The sequence below is a fragment of the Oncorhynchus kisutch genome, linkage group LG16, assembly GCF_002021735.2.
Source record: "Oncorhynchus kisutch isolate 150728-3 linkage group LG16, Okis_V2, whole genome shotgun sequence".
In the NCBI taxonomy this organism is placed as follows: domain Eukaryota; kingdom Metazoa; phylum Chordata; class Actinopteri; order Salmoniformes; family Salmonidae; genus Oncorhynchus; species Oncorhynchus kisutch.
In genome coordinates this window covers 34,808,191-34,835,690 of record NC_034189.2, presented here as the reverse complement: position 1 = coordinate 34,835,690, position 27,500 = coordinate 34,808,191, and the positions used below count along the sequence as shown (strand labels likewise).

The window sequence follows — 27,500 nt, the reverse complement described above, 5'->3', positions numbered from 1 at the left end:
CTGATCTCGTCTCATCTCGGAAGCTAAGCAGGGTCGGGCCTGGTTAGTACTTGGATGGAAGACCGCCTGGGAATACCAGGTGCTGTAAGCTTTTTGTCAACTCTTTGTCCGTTTTTTCCCACAAGGCTGAAATATGTGCCCTCGCTTTGAAATAAGTAAGCAAGGTTAGTTTGTATTTCATCCAACAATCTGTGCTACAAATTATGGCTACAGTATATGCAATTTCTTCCACTTTTTGAGTGACAAAAAGATGCTTATCTAAATGGTGAAAATGCAACAGCTGTTAATCAGACTCACTTTCACTTAACATAGTGCACCAAGAGATAGTTTCTCGCTTACGACCAGGCCCGACTGTGCTACAAATTATGGCTACAGTATATGCAATTTCTTCCACTTTTTGAGTGAAACAAAGATGCTTATCTAAGTGGTGAAAATGCAACAGCTGTTAATCAGACTCACTTTCACTTTACATAGTGCACCAAGAGATAGTTTCTCGCTTACGACCACACCGGCCTGAGTACGTCTGATCTCGGATGCTAAGCATGGTCGGGCCTGGTTAGTACTTGGATGGGAGACAGCCTGCGAATACCAGGTGCTGTAAGCTTTTTGTCAACTCTTTGTCCGTTTTTTCCCACAAGGCTGAAATATGTGCCCTCGCTTTGAAATAAGTAAGCAAGGTTAGTTTGTATTTCATCCAACAATCTGTGCTACAAATTATGGCTACAGTATATGCAATTTCTTCCACTTTTTGAGTGACACAAAGATGCTTATCTAAGTGGTGAAAATGCAACAGCTGTTAATCAGACTCACTTTCACTTTACATAGTGCACCAAGAGATAGTTTCTCGCATACGACCACACCGGCCTGAGTACGCCTGATCTCGTCTGATCTCGGAAGCTAAGTTGGGTCGGGCCTGGTTAGTACTTGGATGGGTGACCGCCTTGGAATACCAGGTGCTGTAAGCTTTTTGTCAACTCTTTGTCCGTTTTTTCCCACAAGGGTGAAATATGTGCCCTCGCTTTGAAATAAGTAAGCGAGGTTAGTTTGTATTTCATCCAACAATCTGTGCTACAAATTATGGCTACAGTATATGCAATTTCTTCCACTTTTTGAGTGACACAAAGATGCTTATCTAAATGGTGAAAATGCAACAGCTGTTAATCAGACTCACTTTCACTTTACATAGTGCACCAAGAGATAGTTTCTTGCTTACGACTACACCTGCCTGAGTACGCCTGATCTCGTCTGATCTCGGAAGCTAAGTAGTGTCGGGCCTGTTTAGTACTTGGATGGGTGACCGCCTGGGAATACCAGGTGCTGTAAGCTTTTTGTCAACTCTTTGTCCGTTTTTTCCCACAAGGCTGAAATATGTGCCCTCGCTTTGAAATAAGTAAGCAAGGTTAGTTTGTATTTCATCCAACAATCTGTGCTACAAATTATGGCTACAGTATATGCAATTTCTTCCACTTTTTGAGTGACACAAAGATGCTTATCTAAATGGTGAAAATGCAACAGCTGTTAATCAGACTCACTTTCACTTTACATAGTGCACCAAGAGATAGTTTCTTGCTTACGACTACACCTGCCTGAGTACGCCTGATCTCGTCTGATCTCGGAAGCTAAGTAGGGTCGGGCCTGTTTAGTACTTGGATGGGTGACCGCCTGGGAATACCAGGTGCTGTAAGCTTTTTGTCAACTCTTTGTCCGTTTTTTCCCACAAGGCTGAAATATGTGCCCTCGCTTTGAAATAAGTAAGCAAGGTTAGTTTGTATTTCATCCAACAATCTGTGCTACAAATTATGGCTACAGTATATGCAATTTCTTCCACTTTTTGAGTGACAAAAAGATGCTTATCTAAATGGTGAAAATGCAACAGCTGTTAATCAGAATCACTTTCACTTAACATAGTGCACCAAGAGATAGTTTCTCGCTTATGACCAGGCCCGACTGTGCTACAAATTATGGCTACAGTATATGCAATTTCTTCCACTTTTTGAGTGACACAAAGATGCTTATCTAAGTGGTGAAAATGCAACAGCTGTTAATCAGACTCACTTTCACTTTACATAGTGCACCAAGAGATAGTTTCTCGCTTACGACCAGGCCCGACTGTGCTACAAATTATGGCTACAATATATGCAATTTCTTCCACTTTTTGAGTGACACAAAGATGCTTATCTAAGTGGTGAAAATGCAACAGCTGTTAATCAGACTCACTTTCACTTTACATAGTGCACCAAGAGATAGTTTCTCGCTTACGACCAAACCGGCCTGAGCATGCCCCTTTTTGGGATTGAGGAAGTGTTTGGAGGAAGTTGGTTGATTGATTGAGGCCCACAAACAAAGCTATGGATAGTTTCCTTGAAGCCAAAGCAAAGCATGAAGTACGAACAACAACTAATGCCGAAACCTAGGATCGGAACACGGACCTTTAGATCTTCAGTCTAACACTCTCCCAACTTAATCATTTCGGGAAGCCACTAAAATAAACGTAGTGGCACCCTTGACGATGCACACGCATGTGACTTTCAATTTTGACACTCAGAATGTACCTTATGGCCAGTACAGGGATCAAACACATCACCTTGGAGTTATTAGCACCACTTTCTAACCAACTGATCTAACCAGGCACTGGCTATTGGAGCACAGTTTTTGAGATGCACCGAGCCTCTGCAAGTGCTGGCTCGTAAACTAACAAGTCCACCAACAGCATAGCCTGACAAGACTGTACACTCTTAGATGCTCCTTGTAGCCAACCCTACCGGCTGGGGAATTAGCTCAAATGGTAGAGTGCTTGCTTAGCATGCGAGAGGTAGTGGGATCGATTCCCGCATTCTCCAAAAACATATTATTTTTGTGGATCCAAGCAAGCTCCAGTTCACACTTCATGCAGCATTGTCTTATGACAACCTACTGTCAATTAACAATGACAAGTAACTTTCCTGTAACACTGATGTCAAAATGTCAGATGAAAAAGCAAGACATTACTTACTTTCAGAGGAGCAGCGTAGCACACACCATTGAGGACCACAAACAAAGCTTTGGATAGTTTCCTTGAAGCCAGAGCATAAAGAAAGTACAAATACAAATTCCGAAAGCAGGGATCGAATTTTGTTAATTCACTAAACTTAATTCTGTGGCAACGTTGACAATTCAAATGCATGTGACTCACAATTTTGACACTCATAGCCAGTACGGGGATTGAACCCATGACCTTGGCGTTATTAGCACCACACTCTAACCAACTGAGCTAACCAGCCACTGCCTACAACAATTGTTGAGATGCACCGAGCCTCTGCAAGTTCTAGAGCGCAAACTAACAAGTCCACCAACAGCATAGCCTGACATACCTTATGGGAACATTTTGACATTTCGTGTATGGTTAGTGAGAAAGTCCATATTGGAAATGTACGGTCCCTTACTAGACGTCCGAAAATGTTTGTAAAATTCGCGGTCGGTGTCGGGCCGTGCGGTAGGGCTGGACCTACCGGGAAGTCATCAAATGAACTTTGTCGGACATTCGGTTTCCGTTTTATAAAATAATCAAATTTTTGTCATTTTTCCGCTGTCCCGGAAAATCCCACAAGAGGGCATAAGCAATCTTATTGCTATTGGACAAAACATCATGAATCACGACGGGGCCTTATCTCGAAAAAGGAAAATATTTCAAAGCCGAAACTCGGTGAGCGTAGGTTTGGCATAATGGGCAGTTGGCCCCGAACAAGATGGCGTCTAGGCCTCAACGGTTTTTGAGTTATGGCCATTTCTCTGGGATTAAAGGTCCAAAATGAAAATAGAGAAAGGAGCCCCCGGTGTCAATAAAAAAAGAACCAGCCATTTATCTATCGTCATTTAAGAGAAATCGTACAATGACAGATTGGTGATGTTCAAAGATAGGTGTTTTTTTTCAACAGTTACAGATCCAGTTACAGGGTGTTCATACGAATCTTTTTAAAGTGTGCTGCGGAGCTCTGCGAGATTTCTGTGATTTTCTAGGATTTTCTGAAATAACACACACTCACTAAACCCTCCGTAAATAACTCAGTACTTAACGTAAAGACTTAAAACTCTGTAAAGGCATACCCCAATCAGGATATGAGTTTATTTATAGCTTCCTGTGCCAACCGGAAGTGCCTTAAATGGTGTCACAGTGGCAGTTTCCAAGGGTTAAAAAGGTCAGATCTTTTCAAAACTTCATATGTGTGATTAGGCAACCCCCATAAACTGTAAGTCAGTCATTTCTCCCAACAGATGTCAAAGAAAAGCTCTCACACACACACACAGCAAGGATGGAGTGACAAAGTACGGTGCTTAAAGACACAGAGAGCAGGCAATGGCATTACCATAATCCCTAGGCTGTGCCGAGTTCAACGAGATATCCCGCTTGACCGTAGCTCGCTTGGTCTAAGCGCAGCGACCATTAGAAAAGTGGGCCCAAAATGAAGCCTGCCCCACAATGTCATTTGCTTTTGGGTGACAGTGAGAGAACCGTTAGGGTGAGAAACACAATTCGACCTCAGGTACGTTCCTAAGGTCCTCCCGATCCATGCAAGCCTTACCTTGACCGTGTGGCATTAACCCTTAACAGTTAAAAGAAGGTGTTTACATCAAACAGTTTGCATTGACTTCTCTCCCCATAGGAATACATTGCCTGCACCCCTAAATTCAACCTGAAGCCTATATGGGTTATGAATGCCGTATGAACCTGTCTTCGGTAACAGTCCATACCCTGCCTGCAGTTTGATAGACATAGCGCATTCAACCCTGTGTAAATCAGTCAATTCTTAACGTAAAGACTTAAAACTCAGGATTCTGTAAAAGCATACCCCAATGAGGATATGTGTCGACTTATAGCTTCCTGTGCCAACCGGAAGTGCCATAATTGGTGTCTCAGGGGCTGTTTTGAAGGGTTAAAAAAGTCAGATCTGTCCAAAACTTCATATGTGTGATTAGGCAACCCCCATGAACTGTAAATCAGTCATTTTTCCCATAAAATTTCAAAGGAAAACTAAATCACACAGACACACAACTTGGAAGGAGGGACGTATTAGGGTGCGTAGAGACAGACAGTGGCTGCAATAGTTAGCTTTGTTCGAGCTAAAAAAGAACCGTCAGACCTAGAGTTCCGAAACTTAAGAAACCTGTTCTAGACCTCCGGTCGATAGTGCGTGGTGAGTTAGGTGGCTCTAGAAGGTTCTCGGACCGAGAAACAGCCTCGTACATTTGCAATGACTTCAATTCATTTTGACCATTACGAAAATGATGACATTTAGAAAAGTCTCAGAGACGCAAGGCTAGGTGCATTGAAACCGGCTCGGCCCATAGAGACGGACCCCAACGTTTCTGTCCGATAGCTCATTCAAGGACCCCGTAGCAAGGCATGTAAAAAAGTGGATTTTCAGCACCAATTAGGGTTTTGCTCGGGCACCGAAGGACCTATCGAGCCGAATCTCGGGATTCGGGGTCGCCTCACATAGGCCTTCACATAATGTCCGAACTGGACCCGCAGCTAGAACGTAACAATCTGTTTTACCTTTTTATTATGTTTTAAACTGAAGGCGCTGTGAATTATGGGTCTGCTCTGACATATGTGATAGTTGGCTTCTAAATGAGTAGGAAAAAGTGGGTTTGGTGTCATAATGACATCTAATTGACTGATGGACACTTACTTTTTAGTTGACTTTTGTACATTTGAAATATGTTTAAACGGAGAGGGACCATCACCAAAATGGCATTCTGAAATCAACACAAAAAATGGCATCACCATAGTCTCCAGACTGTGCCGAGTTCAACGAGACGCCCCGCTTGACCGTAGCTCGTTCTGAGTGCAGCGACCTTGAAAAAAAGAAGGCCCAAAATGAAGCCTGCCCCACAATGTCATTTGATTTTGGGTGGCAGTGAGAGAACCGTTAGGGTGAGAAGCACAATTCGACCTCAGGTACGTTCCTGAGGTCCTCCCGATCCATGCAAGCCTAACCTTGACCGTGTGTCATTAACCCTTAACAGTTAAAAGAAGGTGTTTACTTCAACCGTTTGCATTGACTTCTCTCCCAATAGGAATACATTGCCTGCACCCCTAAATTCAACCTGAAGCCTATGTGGGTTATGAATGCCGTATGAACCTGTCTTCGGTAACAGTCAATCAGACCACTATGAGGTCTACCTGTGTCAATTCTAAGCTTCCTGAAGCAACCGGAAGTGGTTAAAATCACCCTAAAAGTGTTTTGAAAAACATAACCTGTCATTATGAAAATCACCGTATTCAAACCTGTGTAGATCAGTCAATTCTTAACTTAAATACTTAAAACTCAGGATTCTGTAAGTGGCTATGTCAATAAAGACATGTGTTTACTTATAGCTTCCTGTGACAACCGGAAGTGCCATAATTGGTGTCTCAGGGGCTGTTTCGAGGGGTTAAAAAAGTCTGATCTCTCCAAAATGTCATATGTGTGACTAGGTAACCCTCCTGAACTGTAAATCAGTCATTTCTCCCAACAGATGTCAAAGAAAAGCTCTCACACACACACACAGCAAGGATGGAGTGAAAAAGTGCGGTGCTTAAAGACACAGAGAGCAGGCAATGGCATTACCATAATCTCTAGGCCGTGCCGAGTTCAATGAGATATCCCGCTTGACCGTAGCTCGCTCGGTCTAAGCGCAGCAACCATTAGAAAAGTAAGCCCAAAATGAAGCCTGCACCACAACATCATTTGCTTTTGGGTGACAGCGGCGGAACCGTTAGGTTTAGAAGGACAATTCAACCACAGGAATGTTCCTAAGGTCCTCCCGATCTTTGCAAGGCTAACCTTGACCGTGTGGCATTAACCCTTAACAGTAAAACAGGGTTTTTTGATCTCACAGATTACAATGACTTCTCTCCCCATAGGAATACATTGCCTGTACCCCTAATTTCAACCTCAGGCCTATGTGGGTTATGAATGCCTTATGAACCTGTCTTAGATAACAGTCCATCAGGCCACTATGAGGTCTACCTGTGTCGATTCTAAGCTTCCTGGAGCAACCGGAAGTGGTTAAAATCACCCTAAAAGTGTATACCCATACCCTGCCTGCAGTTTGATAGACATAGTGCATTCAACCCTGTGTAAATCAGTCAATTCTTAACGTAAGGACTTAAAACTCAGGATTCTGTAAAAGCATACCCCATTGAGGATATGTGTTGATGTATAGCTTCCTGTGCCAACCGGAAGTGCCATAATTGGTGTCTCAGGGGCTGTTTCGAGGGGTTAAAAAAGTCTGATCTTTCCAAAACTTCATATGTGTGATTAGGCAACCCCCATGAACTGTAAATCAGTCCTTTTTCCCATAAAATTTCAAAGGAAAAATAAATCACCCTAGAAAACACCACTTGGATGGAGGGACGTATTGGGGTGCGTAGAGACAGACAGTGACTGCAATAGTTAGCTTTGTTCGAGCTAAAAAAGAACCGTCAGACCTAGAGTTCCGAAACTTTAGAATCCTGTTCTAGACCTCCGGTCAATAGTGCGTGGTGAGTTACGTGGCTCTAGAAGGTTCTCGGACCGAGAAACAGCCTCGTACATTTGCAATGACTTCAATTCATTTTGACCGTTACGAAAATGACGACATTTAGAAAAGTCTCAGAAACGCAAGACTAGGTGCATTGCGACCGTCTCGTTCCATAGAGACGGACCCCAACGTTTCTGTCCGATAGCTCATTCAAGGACCCCGTAGCAAGTCATGGAAAAAAAGTGGATTTTCAGCACCAATTAGGGTTTTGCTCGGACACCAAATGACCGATCGAGCCGAAACTTGGGATTCGGGGTCGCCTCAGCTAGGCCTACACATAACATAAGAAATGGACCCGCAGCTAGAACGTAACTACGTGTTTTATGTTTTTTTTATGGTTTGAACTGAAGGCGTTGTGAATTTTGGGCCAGCTCTGAAGTATGTGATAGTTGGCTACTAAACGAGTTGGAAAAAGTGGGTTTGGTGTCAGTTTGTATCAGTTTGGTGTCAGAATGATATCTAATTGACTGACGGACGGTGACTTGCTGGTGACTCTTGTCCATTTGCAATATGTTTAAACAGTGAGGTACCATCACCAAAGTGACATTCTGAAATCAACCCTAACGAGCGACTGAGATTAACCAGAATCACTGCCCAGCCATCCCGAGTTCATCGGGCCAGTCAATTTCACATTCCTGCAGGATTTTTATAGCATGACAAATTCGTGATGGTACCTGCCCATTGAACCATATTGCAAATGCCCGTACACTTGCAATATGATTCAACAGTGAAAAAACATCACAAAATGGACATGATGAAGTCAACACAATGAGCGATGGAAAGGAGCAACTATCACTGCCAGGCCATCCTGTGTTCATCAGGCCAGTCAATTTCACATTCCTGCAGGATTTTTATAGCATGACAAATTCGTGATGGTACCTGCCCATTGAACCATATTGCAAATGCCCAGTGACTTTGCAAAAGTAAGAAAACATAAACAAATGGACATAATGAAATCACCATATTTTTATTATTGGGTTACCAGTTGCACAACAATGCATGTACACTTGCAATATGATTCAACAGTGAAAAAACATCACAAAATGGACATGATGAAGTCAACACAATGAGTGATGGAAAGGAGCAAATATCACTGCCAGGCCATTCCGAGGTCATCGGGCCAGTCAATTTCACATTCCTGCAGGATTTTTGAGCATGTCAAATTTCTTATGGTAAATGCCCATTGAACCATATTGCAAATGCCCGTACACTTGCAATATGATTCAACAGTGAAAAAACATCACAAAATGGACATGATGAAGTCAACACAATGAGCGATGGAAAGGAGCAACTATCACTGCCAGGCCATCCTGTGTTCATCAGGCCAGTCAATTTCACATTCCTGCAGGATTTTTATAGCATGACAAATTCGTGATGGTACCTGCCCATTGAACCATATTGCAAATGCCCAGTGACTTTGCAAAAGTAAGAAAACATAAACAAATGGACATAATGAAATCACCATATTTTTATTTTTGGGTTACCAGTTGCACAACAATGCATGTACACTTGCAATATGATTCAACAGTGAAAAAACATCACAAAATGGACATGATGAAGTCAACACAATGAGTGATGGAAAGGAGCAAATATCACTGCCAGGCCATCCCGAGGTCATCGGGCCAGTCAATTTCACATTCCTGCAGGATTTTTGAGCATGTCAAATTTCTTATGGTAAATGCCCATTGAACCATATTGCAAATGCCCGTACACTTGCAATATGATTCAACAGTGAAAAAACATCACAAAATGGACATGATGAAGTCAACACAATGAGCGATGGAAAGGAGCAACTATCACTGCCAGGCCATCCTGTGTTCATCAGGCCAGTCAATTTCACATTCCTGCAGGATTTTTATAGCATGACAAATTCGTGATGGTACCTGCCCATTGAACCATATTGCAAATGCCCAGTGACTTTGCAAAAGTAAGAAAACATAAACAAATGGACATAATGAAATCACCATATTTTTATTTTGGGGTTACCAGTTGCACAACAATGCATGTACACTTGCAATATGATTCAACAGTGAAAAAACATCACAAAATGGACATGATGAAGTCAACACAATGAGTGATGGAAAGGAGCAACTATCACTGCCAGGCCATCCCGAGTTCATCTGGCCAGTCAATTTTGCATTTCTGCAGGATTTTTGAGCATGTCAAATTTCTTATGGTAAATGCCCATTGAACCATATTGCAAATGCCCGTACACTTGCAATATGATTCAACAGTGAAAAAACATCACAAAATGGACATGATGAAGTCAACACAATGAGCGATGGAAAGGAGCAACTATCACTGCCAGGCCATCCCGAGTTCATCTGGCCAGTCAATTTAGCATTTCTGCAGGATTTTTGAGCATGTCAAATTTCTTATGGTATTTGGCCCCAAAAAAAGTGACTTTTGACTTTGACTTTTGACTTCCTATGAAATCATATTGCAAATGGACAAATAATATTCCTTATGCACAAGTTTAAAAAAATTATGATAATACAATTTTACAAATGTATATTCATATAGTTCTTACACATGATGAATTGACATAAAATCGAAACAATTTCGAAAAACGGTCCAGAAAGAACTTTTTTACGAGGGTGATACGTTTTTAAAAAAGTTCACATTTTGGACTTTTGACTTCATATGAAATCATATTGCAAATGGACAAAACATATTTCTTATGCGCATGTAAAAAAAATAAAAAATAATAATCACCCCGTAAAATAATAATAAATAATAAAATTGGACAAAAGTATGTTGATACACTTCTTATACATGTGTAATTGACACAAAAATGGAAAGAATTTTGAAAAACGGTCCAGAAAGCACTTTTTTGTGCTTTTGGATGTAGATCTAAGGTCCATTTCCAATATGAAAAACCACGGTGGAGCGCACTCACCCCCTGTTGGATTTTTGAAGTGTTACAACTGGCAATAGCCATATGACATTTGCCATCAACTTTGCACGAATAAACGTCCAATTGGGTGGTATTGACCAATGTGTATATGGTTTGTCCGGTGCCAATGACTTGCCATTCATTTTTGTCCATTTCAGGGGGGTCTTCCCTTACCTTTGATGTTCTTCGATCAGAAGACGAGGAAGGAGTTATACTTACCCAATACATCGTTTGGTTTCAAGTTGTGTGTCTCTGTATTAGCATATGCTTACAGCTTCAGCTGAAATGCACCCAAAATTACTTCTGGTCCCGCACTCTTGCGCATCAAAACGTCAAAATTACATATTATATGTCGACTAAACTGGTCAAACTAAGTGCAGAATCGAGCATTAGGATGCTTTAATCGTGTAAAACAAAGATCAGCGCTAACAGATAAACCGAAGTCAACTGGTGCTTCATGGAAAAAGTGTCCGGCGCGCGCAATAGAGTGCCTGTATTTACGCGTGACCCGAATGATTTCGCTCGCCAAAGGACGGGAGCGCGCTAGATTCTAACAAAGGACGCGTCATTTTTTCAAAATTTTGCTTTTGGATGTTGACTTGGGTTGCATTTCCAATATGAAACACCCCGGTGGAGCGCAATCGCCACCTGTTGGATTTTTGAGGTGTTACAACTGGCACTTGCCATATGGCATTTGCAATCAATTTTGCATGAATCAACGCCGATTTGGGTGGTATTGGACATCGTGTATATGGTTTGTCCAATGCCAATGATTTGCCATTAATTTTTGTCCATTTCAGGGAGGTATTCCCTTACAAGACTGGACACTCTTGGTTGCTCCTTGTGGCAATTCCAAACAGCTGGGGAATTTGAACAATTGGTTTTGTGTTTGCTTAGCATGCTATAGGTAGTGGGATCGATGCCCTCATTCCCCCAAAATATTTTTTTTTTGTGGATCCAAGAAGGTTCCAGTTCAAACTTCATGCAGCCTTGTCTTACGGCAACCTACTGTCATGTAACAATGACAAGCAACTTTCATGTAACACTGATGTCAAAATGTCAGATGAAAAAGCAAGACATTACTTACTTTCAGAGGAGCAGCGTAGCACACACCATTGAGGCCCACAAACAAAGCTGTGGATAGTTTCCTTGAAGCAAGAGCATAAAGAAAGAACAAATACAAATACCCAGGATCAAACCATGGACCTTTAGATCTTGAGTCTGACACTCTCCCAACTGAGCTATTTCAGCAATTCACTAACCTTAATTACGTGGCACCCTTGACAATTCACATGCATGTGACTCACAATTTTGACACTCAAAATGTACATGATAGCTAGTACGGGGATAGAACCGATGACTTTGGCTTTATTTGCACCACACTCTAACCAACTGAGCTAACCACCCACTTGCTATTGTGAACAATTGTTGAGATGCACCGAGCCTCTGCAAGTGCTGGCGCATAAACTAACAAGTCCACCAACAGCATAGCCTGACAAGACTGGACCATCTAGGTTGCTTCTTTCAGAAAGTCCAAACGGCTGGGCAAGTAGCTCAAATGCTTTGCATGCGTGAGGTAGTGGGATTGATGCCCGCATGCTCCAAAATCACATTGTTTTATGGATCCAAGAAAACTCTAGTTCACACTTCATGCAGCCTTGTCTTACGGACACCTACTGTCATGTAACAATGACAAGCAACTTTCATGTAACACTGATGTCAAAATGTCAGATGAAAAAGCAAGACATTACTTACTTTCAGAGGAGCAGCGTAGCACACACAATTGAGGCCCACAAACAAAGCTGTGGATAGTTTCCTTGAAGCCAAAGCAAAGCATGAAGTACGAACAACAACTAATGCCGAAACCTAGGATCGGAACACGGACCTTTAGATCTTCAGTCTAACACTCTCCCAACTTAATCATTTCGGGAAGCCACTAAAATAAACCCAGTGGCACCCTTGACGATGCACACGCATGTGACTTTCAATTTTGACACTCAGAATGTACCTTATGGCCAGTACAGGGATCAAACACATCACCTTGGAGTTATTAGCACCACTTTCTAACCAACTGATCTAACCAGGCACTGGCTATTGGAGCACAGTTTTTGAGATGCACCGAGCCTCTGCAAGTGCTGGCTCGTAAACTAACAAGTCCACCAACAGCATAGCCTGACAAGACTGGACACTCTTGATTGCTCCTTGTGGCAAGTCCAAACAGCTGGGGAATTAGCTCAAATGGTACTTGCTTAGCATGCGAGAGGTAGTGGGATTGATGCCCGCATTCTCCAAAAACATTTTATTTTGTGGATCCAAGAAAGCTCCAGTTCACACTTCATGCACCCTTGTCTTACGACAACCTACTGTCATGTAACAATGACAAGCCACTTTCATGTAACACTGATGTCAAAATGTCAGATGAAAAAGCAAGACATTACTTACTTTCAGAGGAGCAGCGTAGCACACACCATTGAGGACCACAAACAAAGTTGTGGATAGTTTCCTTGAAGCCAGAGCATAAAGAAAGAACAAATACAGATTGTTGGATGAAATACAAACTAACCTTGCTTAGTTATTTCAAAGCAAGGGCACACATTTCAGCCTTGTGGGAAAAAACGGACAAAGAGTTGACAAAAAGCTTACAGCACCTGGTATTCCCAGGCGGTCTCCCATCCAAGTACTAATCAGGCCCGACCCTGCTTAACTTCCGAGATCAGACGAGATCAGGCGTACTCAGGCCGGTGTGGTCATAAGAGAGAAACTATCTCTTGGTGCACTATGTAAAGTGAAAGTGAGTCTGATTAACAGCTGTTGCATTTTCACCATTTAGATAAGCATCTTTGTGTCACTCAAAAATTTGAAGAAATTGCATATACTGTAGACATAATTTGTAGCACAGATTGTTGGATGAAATACAAACTAACCTTGCTTACTTATTTCAAAGCGAGGGCACATATTTCAGCCTTGTGGGAAAAAACGGACAAAGAGTTTACAGCACCTGGTATTCCCAGGCGGTCTCCCATCCAAGTACTAACCAGGCCTGACCCTGCTTAGCTTCCGAGATCAGACGAGATCAGGCGTACTCAGGCAGGTGTGGTCGTAAGCGAGAAAATATATCTTGGTGCACTATGTAAAGTGAAAGTGAGTCTGATTAACAGCTGTTGCATTTTCACCATTTAGATAAGCATCTTTGTGTCACTCAAAAATTGGAAGAAATTGCATATACTGTAGCCATAATTTGTAGCACAGATTGTTGGATGAAATACAAACTAACCTTGCTTACTTATTTCAAAGCGAGGGCACATATTTCAGCCTTGTGGGAAAAAACGGACAAAGAGTTGACAAAAAGCTTACAGCACCTGGTATTCCCAGGCGGTCTCCCATCCAAGTACTAACCAGGCCCGACCCTGCTTAGCTTCTGAGATCAGACGAGATCAGGCGTACTCAGGCCGGTGTGGTCGTAAGCGAGAAACTATCTCTTGGTGCACTACGTTAAGTGAAAGTGAGTCTGATTAACAGCTGTTGCATTTTCACCATTTAGATAAGCATCTTTGTGTCACTCAAAAAGTGGAAGAAATTGCATATACTGTAGAAATAATTTGTAGCACAGATTGTTGGATGAAATACAAACTAACCTTGCTTACTTATTTCAAAGCAAGGGCACATATTTCAGCCTTGTGGGAAAAAACGGACAAAGAGTTGACAAAAAGCTTACAGCACCTGGTATTCCCAGGCGGTCTCCCATCCAAGTACTAACCAGGCCCGACCCAGCATAGCTTCCGAGATCAGACGAGATCAGGCGTACTCAGGCCGGTGTGGTCGTAAGCGAGAAACTATCTCTTGGTGCACTATGTTAAGTGAAAGTGAGTCTGATTAACAGCTGTTGCATTTTCACCATTTAGATAAGCATCTTTGTGTCACTCAAAAAGTGGAAGAAATTGCATATACTGTAGAAATAATTTGTAGCACAGATTGTTGGATGAAATACAAACTAACCTTGCTTACTTATTTCAAAGCAAGGGCACATATTTCAGCCTTGTGGGAAAAAACGGTCAAAGAGTTGACAAAAAGCTTACAGCACCTGGTATTCCCAGGCGTTCTCCCATCCAAGTACTAACCAGGGCCGACCCTGCTTAGCTTCCGAGATCAGACGAGATCAGGCGTACTCAGGCCGGTGTGGTCGTAAGCGAGAAACTATCTCTTGGTGCACTATGTTAAGTGAAAGTGAGTCTGATTAACAGCTGTTGCATTTTCACCATTTAGATAAGCATCTTTGTGTCACTCAAAAAGTGGAAGAAATTGCATATACTGTAGAAATAATTTGTAGCACAGATTGTTGGATGAAATACAAACTAACCTTGCTTACTTATTTCAAAGCAAGGGCACATATTTCAGCCTTGTGGGAAAAAAACGGTCAAAGAGTTGACAAAAAGCTTACAGCACCTGGTATTCCCAGGCGTTCTCCCATCCAAGTACTAACCAGGGCCGACCCTGCTTAGCTTCCGAGATCAGACGAGATCAGGCGTACTCAGGCCGGTGTGGTCGTAAGTAAGAAACTCTCTCTTGGTGCACTATGTTAAGTGAAAGTGAGTCTGATTAACAGCTGTTGCATTTTCACCATTTAGATAAGCATCTTTGTGTCACTCAAAAAGTGGAAGAAATTGCATATACTGTAGAAATAATTTGTAGCACAGATTGTTGGATGAAATACAAACTAACCTTGCTTACTTATTTCAAAGCAAGGGCACATATTTCAGCCTTGTGGGAAAAAACGGACAAAGAGTTGACAAAAAGCTTACAGCACCTGGTATTCCCAGGCGGTCTCCCATCCAAGTACTAACCAGGCCCGACCCTGCTTAGATTCCGAGATCAGACGAGATCAGGCGTACTCAGGCCGGTGTGGTCATAAGCGAGAAACTATCTCTTGGTGCACTATGTTAAGTGAAAGTGAGTCTGATTAACAGCTGTTGCATTTTCACCATTTAGATAAGCATCTTTGTGTCACTCAAAAAGTGGAACAAATTGCATATACTGTAGAAATAATTTGTAGCACAGATTGTTGGATGAAATACAAACTAACCTTGCTTACTTATTTCAAAGCATGGGCACATATTTCAGCCTTGTGGGAAAAAACGGTCAAAGAGTTGACAAAAAGCTTACAGCACCTGGTATTCCCAGGAGGTCTCCCATCCAAGGACTAACCAGGCCCGACCCTGCTTAGATTCCGAGATCAGACGAGATCAGGCGTACTCAGGCCGGTGTGGTCATAAGCGAGAAACTATCTCTTGGTGCACTATGTTAAGTGAAAGTGAGTCTGATTAACAGCTGTTGCATTTTCACCATTTAGATAAGCATCTTTGTGTCACTCAAAAAGTGGAACAAATTGCATATACTGTAGAAATAATTTGTAGCACAGATTGTTGGATGAAATACAAACTAACCTTGCTTACTTATTTCAAAGCAAGGGCACATATTTCAGCCTTGTGGGAAAAAACAGTCAAAGAGTTGACAAAAAGCTTACAGCACCTGGTATTCCCAGGCGGTCTCCCATCCAAGTACTAACCAGGCCCAACCCTGCTTAGCTTCCGAGATCAGGCGTACTCAGGCCGGTGTGGTCGTAAGCAAGAAACTCTCTCTTGGTGCACTATGTTAAGTGAAAGTGAGTCTGATTAACAGCTGTTGCATTTTCACCATTTAGATAAGCATCTTTGTGTCACTCAAAAAGTGGAACAAATTGCATATACTGTAGAAATAATTTGTAGCACAGATTGTTGGATGAAATACAAACTAACCTTGCTTACTTATTTCAAAGCAAGGGCACATATTTCAGCCTTGTGGGAAAAAACGGACAAAGAGTTGACAAAAAGCTTACAGCACCTGGTATTCCCAGGCGGTCTCCCATCCAAGCACTAACCAGGCCCGACACTGCTTAGCTTCCGAGATCAGACGAGATCAGGCGTACTCAGGCCGGTGTGGTCGTAAGCGAGAAACTATCTCTTGGTGCACTATGTTAAGTGAAAGTGAGTCTGATTAACAGCTGTTGCATTTTCACCATTTAGATAAGCATCTTTGTGTCACTCAAAAAGTGGAAGAAATTGCATATACTGTAGAAATAATTTGTAGCACAGATTGTTGGATGAAATACAAACTAACCTTGCTTACTTATTTCAAAGCAAGGGCACATATTTCAGCCTTGTGGGAAAAAACGGACAAAGAGTTGACAAAAACCTTACAGCACCTGGTATTCCCAGGCGGTCTCCCATCCAAGTACTAACCAGGCCCGACCCTGCTTAGCTTCCGAGATCAGGCGTACTTTTTTTTTTTTTCTTTTATTATGAAAAAACACATAATATTTACAACATTCAGTCAATAATAATTAAGGATGAACAATTCACCCTTTTACAAAATCAAAAAAGAAAAGAAAAGAAAACCTATTAAAACCCCAATCATCCTCCAAAACCAATTAATAATTAAAACGAAGTTTTCCATTGGACTCAATTTCAATAAAAGTGCTCCCCCACACAAACAATTTTTCAAAATTACATCCACCATATTTATATATTACTTCTATATCTTTCTCTAAAATACTTCTAAATAAAACCTCCACACTCACAATTTTTCCTTCATAATGTCCCAAATTCCTTCTTAGTCTTACAGCGTATCTGGCATGGCTAAGAACAAAATTTATCAAATTTAAATTTAAAACTTTGCTTTTCCCAGTTAAACCAAAAAGAAACAACCTCTTCCACTCAACCCCAGCAACAATCTCTTCTCCCCAATGTTGTACTAAAATCCCCTTTAAAAACTTATGAAACTCTTCTAATCTACTACATTCAACAAAAAAATTCATAAAATTTTCCACCCCCGTACCACAAATATCACATTCTCTTTTAACATCTCTATTTATTTGATGTAAAACCACGTTCGTAAATATCCTATTATGTTTCAATTTAAAATCATTGTCTTCACATTCTATAGAATTATATTTTACATTTACATTCTTCCATATTGATTTCACATCTATATTTGCAAACACCCTAGACCACACTTTTTCCGAAGCAGGAGTTTTTATCTCTCTTAAAATACATTTTTCATAAACCTTTTTAACTTTCAAACCTGACAAATCATACTTCTTCCCATTACTTTCATAATATAAAACCGGTAAACCCTTAGCTCTTGTAGCCACCTCTTTATTTATTAACACACCCCACTCCCCAGGAAGACATCCTAATATTCTCTTATACATGTTCTCCACAGTAGTTCTACTTATTTCATCATTTTCTTCATCCACATTATCAAATATTGCCTCACATGGAAGGAACCCCGGAATGACCTCATATAAAATGTCCCCAATCTGTCTCATCCCAGCCCTCATAAAATATTTACAAAACAACATCTTATTATTATACTGTATCTTGGGATTTAAAAAAATTGGCTGATTTAAAATATTGTCTAAAATGGTACACTCATAATAAATATTTGGTAAAAACTCCCCCCAAGCCTCAAACACTTCTCTATAAAACAAAGGTATATTACCCAACATTTCCTTTTTCATACACATCAATAAACCATTGTCCCCCATCCTCCCAGCCTCCTGCAAATACTCCTTAAAAAATCTTTTCCATCCATAATCTAATTCACCATATAAATATTTACGTACCATTTTGACTCTAATTGCTTTTTTCCTCACATTTAAATCCACCAACTTCAAACCCCCCTCCTCATAACCTGCAATCAAAGTTTTAAAAGAAATTTTCGCACCTTTCCCATCCCATAAAAAATCAACTAAAATCTTATTTATTTCCGATAAAACCCATTCTGGTACGTCTAAAACATTCATGACATGAATAAAAATTGACATCAGCAAGGAATTTACAACAATTACTTTCCCTTTTAATTTCAAAGACCTTCCCCTCCACATATTTACCACCTTTCTAACTTTATTTATTACACCACTCCATGTCAGATCCCTAGCTTCCTGTTCCTTCACCCCTAGAAACACACCTAACACCTTAAAATAATCATTTACCCTTTTAAAAGGAAAAATCCCCTCATTAATCTTCCCAACATACATTATTACTGACTTCTCCATATTCACTTTTGCTCCTGAGGCTTGCTCATATACTTTAAAACACTCCATCACCCTTTTAACACTTCCCTCATCTCTAACTGTTATTGTGGTATCGTCTGCATATTGATGAATTAAACTAAAACCTCCTTGCGGAGTCTCTACACAATTTATAAAATTATCTTTTTTAAGGTATGCCGCTAAGGGTTCTACCGATAAAACATACAATAAAGCTGATAAAGGGCACCCCTGTCTCACCGATCTCTCAAGAATAAAATAATCTGTTAAAACCCCATTACATTTTACTCTACTTTTTGCCTTTCTATATAATAATTTTATCCATCCTATTATTCTGTTTCCAAACCCATATTTTTCCAGTACCCTAAACATAAAATCATGTTCCACCCTGTCAAAAGCTTTATTAAAATCTATACTTAAAACAATTCCCCCTCTCTTATCGCTATTCATTTTATTTATCACATTTTTAAGTGTAATAATAGTATCAGCTATGTCTCTTCCAGGCACACTATAATTTTGTGTAGGTGCTATAATATCATTTAAAACCATCTTCATCCTATTTGCCAATATCTTAGCTAAAATCTTATAATCTGAGTTTAATAAACTAATTGGCCTATAATTCTCCAATTTTAATTTGCTCCCCTTATTTTTATATAAAATCGTTATCAGCCCTGTCACCATGGAGTCTGAAACAGTATTATTATCTTCCATATATTGATACACTTCCATTAAAATCGGTGCTAAAAAACTTTCATACATTTTATAAAACTCTGCAATTAGTCCATCTACTCCAGGACTTTTATTTATTTTTAAACCCTTAATTGCATCTTTCACTTCATCCACTGTTATCTTCCTATCACATCTTTGCTTATCCTCAACACCAATTTGCACATCCACACTACCTAAAATCTCCTTTACACACCCCTCATCCACCTCCCCTTTCTTAAATAAATCCTTATAAAAATTCTGTACGGTTTCTAATATCTCAACATAATCATTTACCACTTCACCCTTTACATTTTCTATCTCACTAATATATGATTTCGTCTGTTTAGTTTTCTCTAAACCAAGAAAAAAAGACGTACATTTCTCCCCTTCTAGCACATACTTTGCCCTACTTCTAATAGATGCCCCCTTACACTTATCTATTTCACATTTGCTCAATTGTGCCTTTAAATCTAAAAACCTTTCAATATTATAAATAGGATCAATATCACATTTCCTCATTTCTTCATTCAATTTTTCTCTTAAATAATGTTCTTCTCTTGTCATCCTACTCCTCTTCTTCCTTGCATATCTAATACTAAAACCTTTTATTTTTTTCTTTACATTTTCCCACCACTGACACTTATCATTCCCTTTTTGCTTATCCTTCATTTCATGTTCTATCAAAGATTTAAGCTGTATTCCATATTCTTCATCACCTAGATACCCTGCATTCATGCACCATATTCCTCCCCCTTTCCCTTCCTTATCTAACCCCACCGAAAATGTTAACCCAGCATGATCACTAAACGTTGTAAAAATATAATTAATATCCTTCATAAAATTCCTTAACCCTTCATTTACTAAAACCAGATCTATCCGTGTCTGTTTCAACTCCCCTAAAACCACCTGCCTTCTAGAAAAACCTCTCTTATTCGGGTTCTCGTCTCTCCATATATCAATCAGACTGTTTTCACACATAATCTTCCTTAAAACCCCCCTCGATACGTCACTTCTAAAAATAGCTCCCCTTGACATATCTAATCTATTCATTTTAACATTAAAATCCCCAACTAAAATACAATTACCCTTGCACCATTTCCCTAATTCTAAAAATAAATTCCTTCGCTCTATCTCATTATTCGGTGCATAAATATTTATAATCCTAAAAACCCTATTCATATATTCAAAATCCAAAATTAAAATCCTCCCATTATTATCATTATATATCTTCTTCACATTTTCTACTACATCCTTCCTTAATAAAATTGCAACCCCACTTGAATTCCCTCTGCCATTATTTACATAAATAAAATCCCTCCATATTTTTTTTACTTCTAAAACACAAACATCATCCCAGTGTGTTTCTTGAATACATAAAATATCTGAATTCTTCATTTGGACTATTCTATTAAATTTTCTCATTGTTCTCAAACCATTTGCATTTATTGACATTATATTGACCATTCTAATAAATAATAAAATAATAAAATATAATTTCATTATCCTCTACCTGTTATCCAGTTTCTTTCTTCTTCCACCCTTTCTCTCCCCCTCTTCCCACCGCTTTCCTCTTCCTGTATCCTTCCCTCGTTCTTTCCATCTTTTGCCCATCATCCGTGTCCGATATCTCCTCCAAGTCCATGCTATCTAGCCAACTCCCACTCTTGGCATCCACCTCCGTTGTGCTCCCCGTATTCGTCTCCACTTCTGGTATATTCGTTGTGCTCCCCGTGCTCATCGCCGTCTCTGGTATTGTCATCAACTCCATAACCCCCTCCATTTCTTCACCCCCCAAGCTACTTGTTAGTGCTGTGCTTTCCCCCAACACCTGTGATCCCCCCGTGCTTCCCCCCAGTCCACTTCCCCCCTCCTCCTGAAAACTCCCTCTTCTTATTTCTGAGTCCATACTGCTCCCAATTTCATTTATCTTCTGGTCCTTCTTCCTTCTTCCTTCCTCCGTCTCTCCACCTTCCACCACGTCCTCTGCTCCATCTTCTTCTCCTTCTTGCGACAATACCACTGCTTCCTCGAATATTGTTTGACTCCCCTCTTCAGCCCCAACCTCTCCACATTTGCACTCCGCCAATCTCTTTCTGCATCCACCACAAAAATTCCTTTCCTTCTCTCCATCACATTCTCTCGCATAGTGTCCTTGATTGCCACACTTAAAACACTGAAATTCCGGGCAGTCTTTAACTATGTGCCCGGGTTGAATACACATACGACACACTCTGACCTGTTTGTCATGAATGACCCTGAAATATTCTGCTCCCTCCAACGTCTCAATTCTAGTAGAATAAGGTAATGATGTCACTTTTTCTGTGAACTTGACCTTGCAGAAACGTGTCCCGTCAACCACCTCCGTTCCTGGCCAAACTCTCCTCCTTATCTCCGAGATGGCTGTCACTCCCCAGCTACTCAGCTTGCTCAGTATCACACCATCTTCTACGTATACTGGGAGATTCATAAAAGACACCACCAATTCCTTCACATTAATATCTCTCGCCAGAATCTTTGTGTCCTTTATTCGCAATCCATCCATTAACCGTTCTTTTCCTCTTTCATTTCTCATCGTAATTTCATACTTCTTTTCTCCTTTCATTCGGCATCCCACCACCTCTCCACACACCTCCTTAATTGCTCTTAGTAGTTCCATTGTCGTCACTTTGTCTTCTCCTTCCAACTTAATTGCCACCGTGTATTCTTTTCCATATTTCATTCCTTCGTTATCTTCATTTTTCTTCCGTTGCGCCTTTTCGTTGTCTTTGTCCATTCCGTTTGTCTTTTCCATGTTGTCCGTCATAGTAAAAAAATCTATCCAAAAACCTCTCCCCCAAGCAGAAAAACTGCAAGGGGGAAGACTAACCAAACTTTAAACTATTCAACTAAAGAAAATTATAAATTATATTGCAAAAACCAATTAATTTAACAAAAATAGCTCTCGAGCAAACACTCTCCAGCAAACACTCACTCACAGCTCAGACACTCGCACCTGTCGTCACTTCTCCAATCAGGAAATGCGTATTCAGGCTGGTATGCCCGTAAGCGAGAAACTATCTCTTGGTGCACTATGTTAAGTGAAAGTGAGTCTGATTAACAGCTGTTGCATTTTCACCATTTAGATAAGCATCTTTGTGTCACTCAAAAAGTGGAAGAAATTGCATATACTGTAGAAATAATTTGTAGCACAGATTGTTGGATGAAATACAAACTAACCTTGCTTACTTATTTCAAAGCAAGGGCACATATTTCAGCCTTGTTGGAAAAAACGGACAAAGAGTTGACAAAAAGCTTACAACACCTGGTATTCCCAGGCGGTCTCCCATCCAAGTACTAACCAGGCCCGACCCTACTTAGCTTCCGAGATCAGATGAGATCAGGTGTACTCAGGCCGGTGTGGTCGTAAGCGAGAAACTATCTCTTGGTTCACTATGTAAAGTGAAAGTGAGTCTGATTAACAGCTGTTGCATTTTCACCATTTAGATAAGCATCTTTGTGTCGCTCAAAAAGTGGAAGAAATTGCATATACTGTAGAAATAATTTGTAGCACAGATTGTTGGATGAAATACAAACTAACCTTGCTTACTTATTTCAAAGCAAGGGCACATATTTCAGCCTTGTGGGAAAAAACGGACAAAGAGTTGACAAAAAGCTTACAGCACCTGGTATTCCCAGGAGGTCTCCCATCCAAGTACTAACCAGGTCCGACCCTACTTAGCTTCCGAGATCAGATGAGATCAGGTGTACTCAGGCCGGTGTGGTCGTAAGCGAGAAACTATTTCTTGGTGCACTATGTTAAGTGAAAGTGAGTCTGATTAACAGCTGTTGCATTTTCACCATTTAGATAAGCATCTTTGTGTCACTCAAAAAGTGGAAGAAATTGCATATACTGTAGAAATCATTTGTAGCACAGATTGTTGGATGAAATACAAACTAACATTGCTTACTTATTTCAAAGCAAGGGCACATATTTCAGCCTTGTGGGAAAAAACGGACAAAGAGTTGACAAAATGCTTACAGCACCTGGTATTCCCAGGCTGTCTCCCATCCAAATACTAACCAGGCCCGAACCTGCTTAGCTTCCGAGATCAGACGAGATCAGGCGTACTCAGGCCGGTGTGGTAGTAAGCGAGAAAGTATCTCTTGGTGCACTATGTTAAGTGAAAGTGAGTCTGATTAACAGCTGTTGCATTTTCACCATTTAGATAAGCATCTTTGTGTCACTCAAAAAGTGGAAGAAATTGCATATACTGTAGAAATAATTTGTAGCACAGATTGTTGGATGAAATACAAACTAACCTTGCTTACTTATTTCAAAGCAAGGGCACATATTTCAGCCTTGTGGGAAAAAACGGACAGAGTTGACAAAAAGCTTACAGCACCTGGTATTCCCAGGCTGTCTCCCATCCAAGTACTAACCAGGCCCGACCCTGCTTAGCTTCCGAGATCAGACGAGATCAGGCGTACTCAGGCCGGTATGGTCGTAAGCGAGAAACTATCTCTTGGTGCACTATGTTAAGTGAAAGTGAGTCTGATTAACAGCTGTTGCATTTTCACCATTTAGATAAGCATCTTTGTGTCACTCAAAAAGTGGAACAAATTGCATATACTGTAGAAATAATTTGTAGCACAGATTGTTGGATGGAATACAAACTAACCTTGCTTACTTATTTCAAAGCAAGGGCACATATTTCAGCCTTGTTGGAAAAAACGGACAAAGAGTTGACAAAAAGCTTACAACACCTGGTATTCCCAGGCGGTCTCCCATCCAAGTACTAACCAGGCCCGACCCTACTTAGCTTCCGAGATCAGATGAGATCAGGTGTACTCAGGCCGGTGTGGTCGTAATCGAGAAACTATCTCTTGGTGCACTATGTTAAGTGAAAGTGAGTCTGATTAACAGCTGTTGCATTTTCACCATTTAGATAAGCATCTTTGTGTCACTCAAAAAGTGGAAGAAATTGCATATACTGTAGAAATAATTTGTAGCACAGATTGTTGGATGAAATACAAACTAACCTTGCTTACTTATTTCAAAGCAAGGGCACATATTTCAGCCTTGTGGGAAAAAACGGACAAAGAGTTGACAAAAAGCTTACAGCACATGCAATTCCCAGGCGGTCTCCCATCCAAGTACTAACCAGGCCCGACCCAGCTTAGCTTCTGAGATCAGACGAGATCAGGCATACTCAGGCCGGTGTGGTCGTAAGCGAGAAACTATCTCTTGGTTCACTATGTAAAGTGAAAGTGAGTCTGATTAACAGCTGTTGCATTTTCACCATTTAGATAAGCATCTTTGTGTCGCTCAAAAAGTGGAAGAAATTGCATATACTGTAGAAATAATTTGTAGCACAGATTGTTGGATGAAATAAAAACTAACCTTGCTTACTTATTTCAAAGCAAGGGCACATATTTCAGCCTTGTGGGAAAAAACGGACAAAGAGTTGACAAAAAAGCTTACAGCACCTGGTATTCCCAGGCGGTCTCCCATCCAAGTACTAACCAGGTCCGACCCTACTTAGCTTCCGAGATCAGATGAGATCAGGTGTACTCAGGCCGGTGTGGTTCGTAAGCGAAAAACTATCTCTTGGTGCACTATGTTAAGTGAAAGTGAGTCTGATTAACAGCTGTTGCATTTTCACCATTTAGATAAGCATCTTTGTGTCACTCAAAAAGTGGAAGAAATTGCATATACTGTAGAAATCATTTGTAGCACAGATTGTTGGATGAAATACAAACTAACCTTGCTTACTTATTTCAAAGCAAGGGCACATATTTCAGCCTTGTGGGAAAAAACGGACAAAGAGTTGACAAAAAGCTTACAGCACCTGGTATTCCCAGGCGGTCTCCCATCCAAGTACTAACCAGGCCCGACCCTGCTTAGCTTCTGAGATCTGACGAGATACGGCGTACTCAGGCCGGTGTGGTCGTAAGCGAGAAAGTATCTCTTGGTGCACTATGTTAAGTGAAAGTGAGTCTGATTAACAGCTGTTGCATTTTCACCATTTAGATAAGCATCTTTGTGTCACTCAAAAAGTGGAACAAATTGCATATACTGTAGAAATAATTTGTAGCACAGATTGTTGGATGAAATAACCAAACTAACCTTGCTTACTTATTTCAAAGCAAGGGCACATATTTCAGCCTGTTGAAAAACGGACAAAGAGTGACAAAAAAGTTACAACACCTGGTATTCCGAGGCGGTCTCCCATCCAAGTATAACCAGGCCCGACCCTACTTAGCTTCCGAGATCAGATGAGATCAGGGTACTCAGGCCGGTGGGGTCGTAAGCGAGAAACTATTATCTCTTGGTTCACTATGTAAAGTGAAAGTGAGTCTGATTAACAGCTGTTGCATTTTCACCATTTAGATAAGCATCTTTGTGTCGCTCAAACAGTGGAAGAAATTGCATATACTGTAGAAATAATTTGTAGCACAGATGTTGGATGAAATACAAACTAACCTTGCTTACTTATTTCAAAGCAAGGGCACATATTTCAGCCTTGTGGGAAAAAACGGACAAAGAGTTGACAAAAAGCTTACAGCACCTGGTATTCCCAGGCGGTCTCCCATCCAAGTACTAACCAGGCCCGACCCTGCTTAGCTTCCGAGATCAGACTGAGATCAGGCGTACTCAGGCCGGTGTGGTCGTAAGCGAGAAAACTATCTCTTGGTGCACTATGTTAAGTGAAAGTGAGTCTGATTAACAGCTGTTGCATTTTCACCATTTAGATAAGCATCTTTGTGTCACTCAAAAAGTGGAAGAAATTGCATATACTGTAGAAATAATTTGTAGCACAGATTGTTGGATGAAATACAAACTAACCTTGCTTACTTATTTCAAAGCAAGGGCACATATTTCAGCCTTGTGGAAAAAACGGACAAAGAGTTGACAAAAGCTTACAGCACTGGTATTCCCAGGCGGTCTCCCATCCAAGTACTAACCAGGCCCGACCCTGCTTAGCTTCCGAGATCAGACGAGATCAGGCGTACTCAGGCCGGTGTGGTCGTAAGCGAGAAACTATCTCTTGGTGCACTATGTTAAGTGAAAGTGAGTCTGATTAACAGCTGTTGCATTTCACCATTTAGATAAGCATCTTTGTGTCACTCAAAAAGTGGAAGAAATTGCATATACTGTAGAAATAATTTGTAGCACAGATTGTTGGATGAAATACAAACTAACCTTGCTTACTTATTTCAAAGCAAGGGCACATATTTCAGCCTTGTTGGAAAAATCGGACAAAGAGTTGACAAAAAGCTTACAGCACCTGGTATTCCCAGGCGGTCTCCCATCCAAGTACTAACCAGGCCCGACCCTGCTTAGCTTCCGAGATCAGACGAGATCAGGCGTACTCAGGCCGGTGTGGTCGTAAGCGAGAAACTATCTCTTGGTGCACTATGTTAAGTGAAAGTGAGTCTGATTAACAGCTGTTGCATTTCACCATTTAGATAAGCATCTTTGTGTCACTCAAAAAGTGGAAGAAATTGCATATACTGTAGAAAATAATTGTAGCACAGATTGTTGGATGAAATACAAACTAACCTTGCTTACTTATTTCAAAGCAAGGGCACATATTTCAGCCTTGTGGGAAAAAACGGACAAAGAGTTGACAAAATTACAGCTAAAGCACCTGCTATTCCCAGGCGGTCTCCCATCCAAATACTAACCAGGCACGACCCTGCTTAGCTTCCGAGATCAGACGAGATCAGGCGTACTCAGGCGCGTGTGGTCTTAATCGAGAACTATCTCTTGGTGCACTATGTTAAGTGAAAGTGAGTCTGATTAACAGCTGTTGCATTTTCACCATTTAGATAAGCATCCTTTGTGTCCTCAAAAAGTGGAAGAAATTGCATAACTGTAGAAATCATTTGTAGCACAGATTGTTGGATGAAATACAAACTAACCTTGCTTACTTATTTCAAAGCAAGGCACATATTCAGCCTTGTTGGGAAAAAACGGACAAAGAGTTGACAAAAAGCTTACAGCACCTGCAATACCATCAGGCGTCTCCCATCCAAGTACTAAACCAGGCCCGACCCTGCTTAGCTTCCGAGATCAGACGAGATCGGCGTACTCAGGCCGGTGTGGTCGTAAGCGAGAAAAACTATCTCTTGGTGCACTATGTTAAGTGAAAGTGAGTCTGATTAACAGCTGTTGCATTTTCACATTTAGATAAGCATCTTGTGTCACTCAAAAAGTGGAAGAAATTGCATATACTGTAGAAATAATTTGTAGCACAGATTGTTGATGAAATACAAACTAAC

The 27,500-nt window shown here is 40.8% G+C and overlaps 8 non-coding genes and 20 pseudogenes across 8 annotated transcripts; 5 read left to right on the top strand and 23 right to left on the bottom strand.

Moving 5' to 3' along the window:
* The window catches only part of LOC116354075 (uncharacterized), a 119-nt pseudogene extending 28 nt beyond the window's left edge, over window positions 1-91 (top strand).
* Window positions 92-846: 755 nt separating this feature from the next.
* Window positions 847-965, top strand: LOC116354173 (uncharacterized; annotated as a pseudogene).
* A 242-nt stretch (window positions 966-1,207) lies between these two features.
* LOC116354171 (uncharacterized) lies at window positions 1,208-1,326 on the top strand (annotated as a pseudogene).
* Window positions 1,327-1,568: 242 nt separating this feature from the next.
* Window positions 1,569-1,687, top strand: LOC116354157 (uncharacterized; annotated as a pseudogene).
* A 1,080-nt stretch (window positions 1,688-2,767) lies between these two features.
* On the top strand, window positions 2,768-2,840 carry trnaa-agc (transfer RNA alanine (anticodon AGC)). The gene has a single exon. It is a non-coding gene; the product is annotated as a tRNA-Ala (tRNA).
* A 346-nt stretch (window positions 2,841-3,186) lies between these two features.
* On the bottom strand, window positions 3,187-3,260 carry trnai-aau (transfer RNA isoleucine (anticodon AAU)). The gene has a single exon. It is a non-coding gene; the product is annotated as a tRNA-Ile (tRNA).
* A 9,817-nt stretch (window positions 3,261-13,077) lies between these two features.
* LOC116354140 (5S ribosomal RNA) lies at window positions 13,078-13,196 on the bottom strand. The gene has a single exon (XR_004203540.1). It is a non-coding gene; the product is annotated as a 5S ribosomal RNA (ribosomal RNA).
* A 231-nt stretch (window positions 13,197-13,427) lies between these two features.
* On the bottom strand, window positions 13,428-13,546 carry LOC116354162 (uncharacterized; annotated as a pseudogene).
* A 242-nt stretch (window positions 13,547-13,788) lies between these two features.
* Window positions 13,789-13,907, bottom strand: LOC116354153 (5S ribosomal RNA). Its single transcript, XR_004203544.1, has one exon. It is a non-coding gene; the product is annotated as a 5S ribosomal RNA (ribosomal RNA).
* A 242-nt stretch (window positions 13,908-14,149) lies between these two features.
* On the bottom strand, window positions 14,150-14,268 carry LOC116354161 (uncharacterized; annotated as a pseudogene).
* Window positions 14,269-14,510: 242 nt separating this feature from the next.
* Window positions 14,511-14,629, bottom strand: LOC116354168 (uncharacterized; annotated as a pseudogene).
* Window positions 14,630-14,872: 243 nt separating this feature from the next.
* Window positions 14,873-14,991, bottom strand: LOC116354081 (uncharacterized; annotated as a pseudogene).
* A 242-nt stretch (window positions 14,992-15,233) lies between these two features.
* Window positions 15,234-15,352, bottom strand: LOC116354158 (uncharacterized; annotated as a pseudogene).
* Window positions 15,353-15,594: 242 nt separating this feature from the next.
* On the bottom strand, window positions 15,595-15,713 carry LOC116354169 (uncharacterized; annotated as a pseudogene).
* Window positions 15,714-15,955: 242 nt separating this feature from the next.
* LOC116354084 (uncharacterized) lies at window positions 15,956-16,064 on the bottom strand (annotated as a pseudogene).
* A 242-nt stretch (window positions 16,065-16,306) lies between these two features.
* LOC116354166 (uncharacterized) lies at window positions 16,307-16,425 on the bottom strand (annotated as a pseudogene).
* Window positions 16,426-22,524: 6,099 nt separating this feature from the next.
* LOC116354074 (5S ribosomal RNA) lies at window positions 22,525-22,643 on the bottom strand. Its single transcript, XR_004203498.1, has one exon. It is a non-coding gene; the product is annotated as a 5S ribosomal RNA (ribosomal RNA).
* A 242-nt stretch (window positions 22,644-22,885) lies between these two features.
* On the bottom strand, window positions 22,886-23,004 carry LOC116354080 (5S ribosomal RNA). The gene has a single exon (XR_004203499.1). It is a non-coding gene; the product is annotated as a 5S ribosomal RNA (ribosomal RNA).
* A 242-nt stretch (window positions 23,005-23,246) lies between these two features.
* On the bottom strand, window positions 23,247-23,365 carry LOC116354170 (uncharacterized; annotated as a pseudogene).
* A 240-nt stretch (window positions 23,366-23,605) lies between these two features.
* On the bottom strand, window positions 23,606-23,724 carry LOC116354145 (uncharacterized; annotated as a pseudogene).
* Window positions 23,725-23,966: 242 nt separating this feature from the next.
* LOC116354164 (5S ribosomal RNA) lies at window positions 23,967-24,085 on the bottom strand. The gene has a single exon (XR_004203545.1). It is a non-coding gene; the product is annotated as a 5S ribosomal RNA (ribosomal RNA).
* Window positions 24,086-24,327: 242 nt separating this feature from the next.
* Window positions 24,328-24,446, bottom strand: LOC116354077 (uncharacterized; annotated as a pseudogene).
* A 243-nt stretch (window positions 24,447-24,689) lies between these two features.
* LOC116354159 (uncharacterized) lies at window positions 24,690-24,809 on the bottom strand (annotated as a pseudogene).
* A 242-nt stretch (window positions 24,810-25,051) lies between these two features.
* LOC116354163 (uncharacterized) lies at window positions 25,052-25,170 on the bottom strand (annotated as a pseudogene).
* A 240-nt stretch (window positions 25,171-25,410) lies between these two features.
* LOC116354094 (uncharacterized) lies at window positions 25,411-25,527 on the bottom strand (annotated as a pseudogene).
* Window positions 25,528-25,771: 244 nt separating this feature from the next.
* On the bottom strand, window positions 25,772-25,891 carry LOC116354150 (uncharacterized; annotated as a pseudogene).
* A 241-nt stretch (window positions 25,892-26,132) lies between these two features.
* On the bottom strand, window positions 26,133-26,250 carry LOC116354165 (uncharacterized; annotated as a pseudogene).
* A 241-nt stretch (window positions 26,251-26,491) lies between these two features.
* Window positions 26,492-26,610, bottom strand: LOC116354175 (5S ribosomal RNA). The gene has a single exon (XR_004203546.1). It is a non-coding gene; the product is annotated as a 5S ribosomal RNA (ribosomal RNA).
* Window positions 26,611-27,500: the final 890 nt, after the last annotated feature.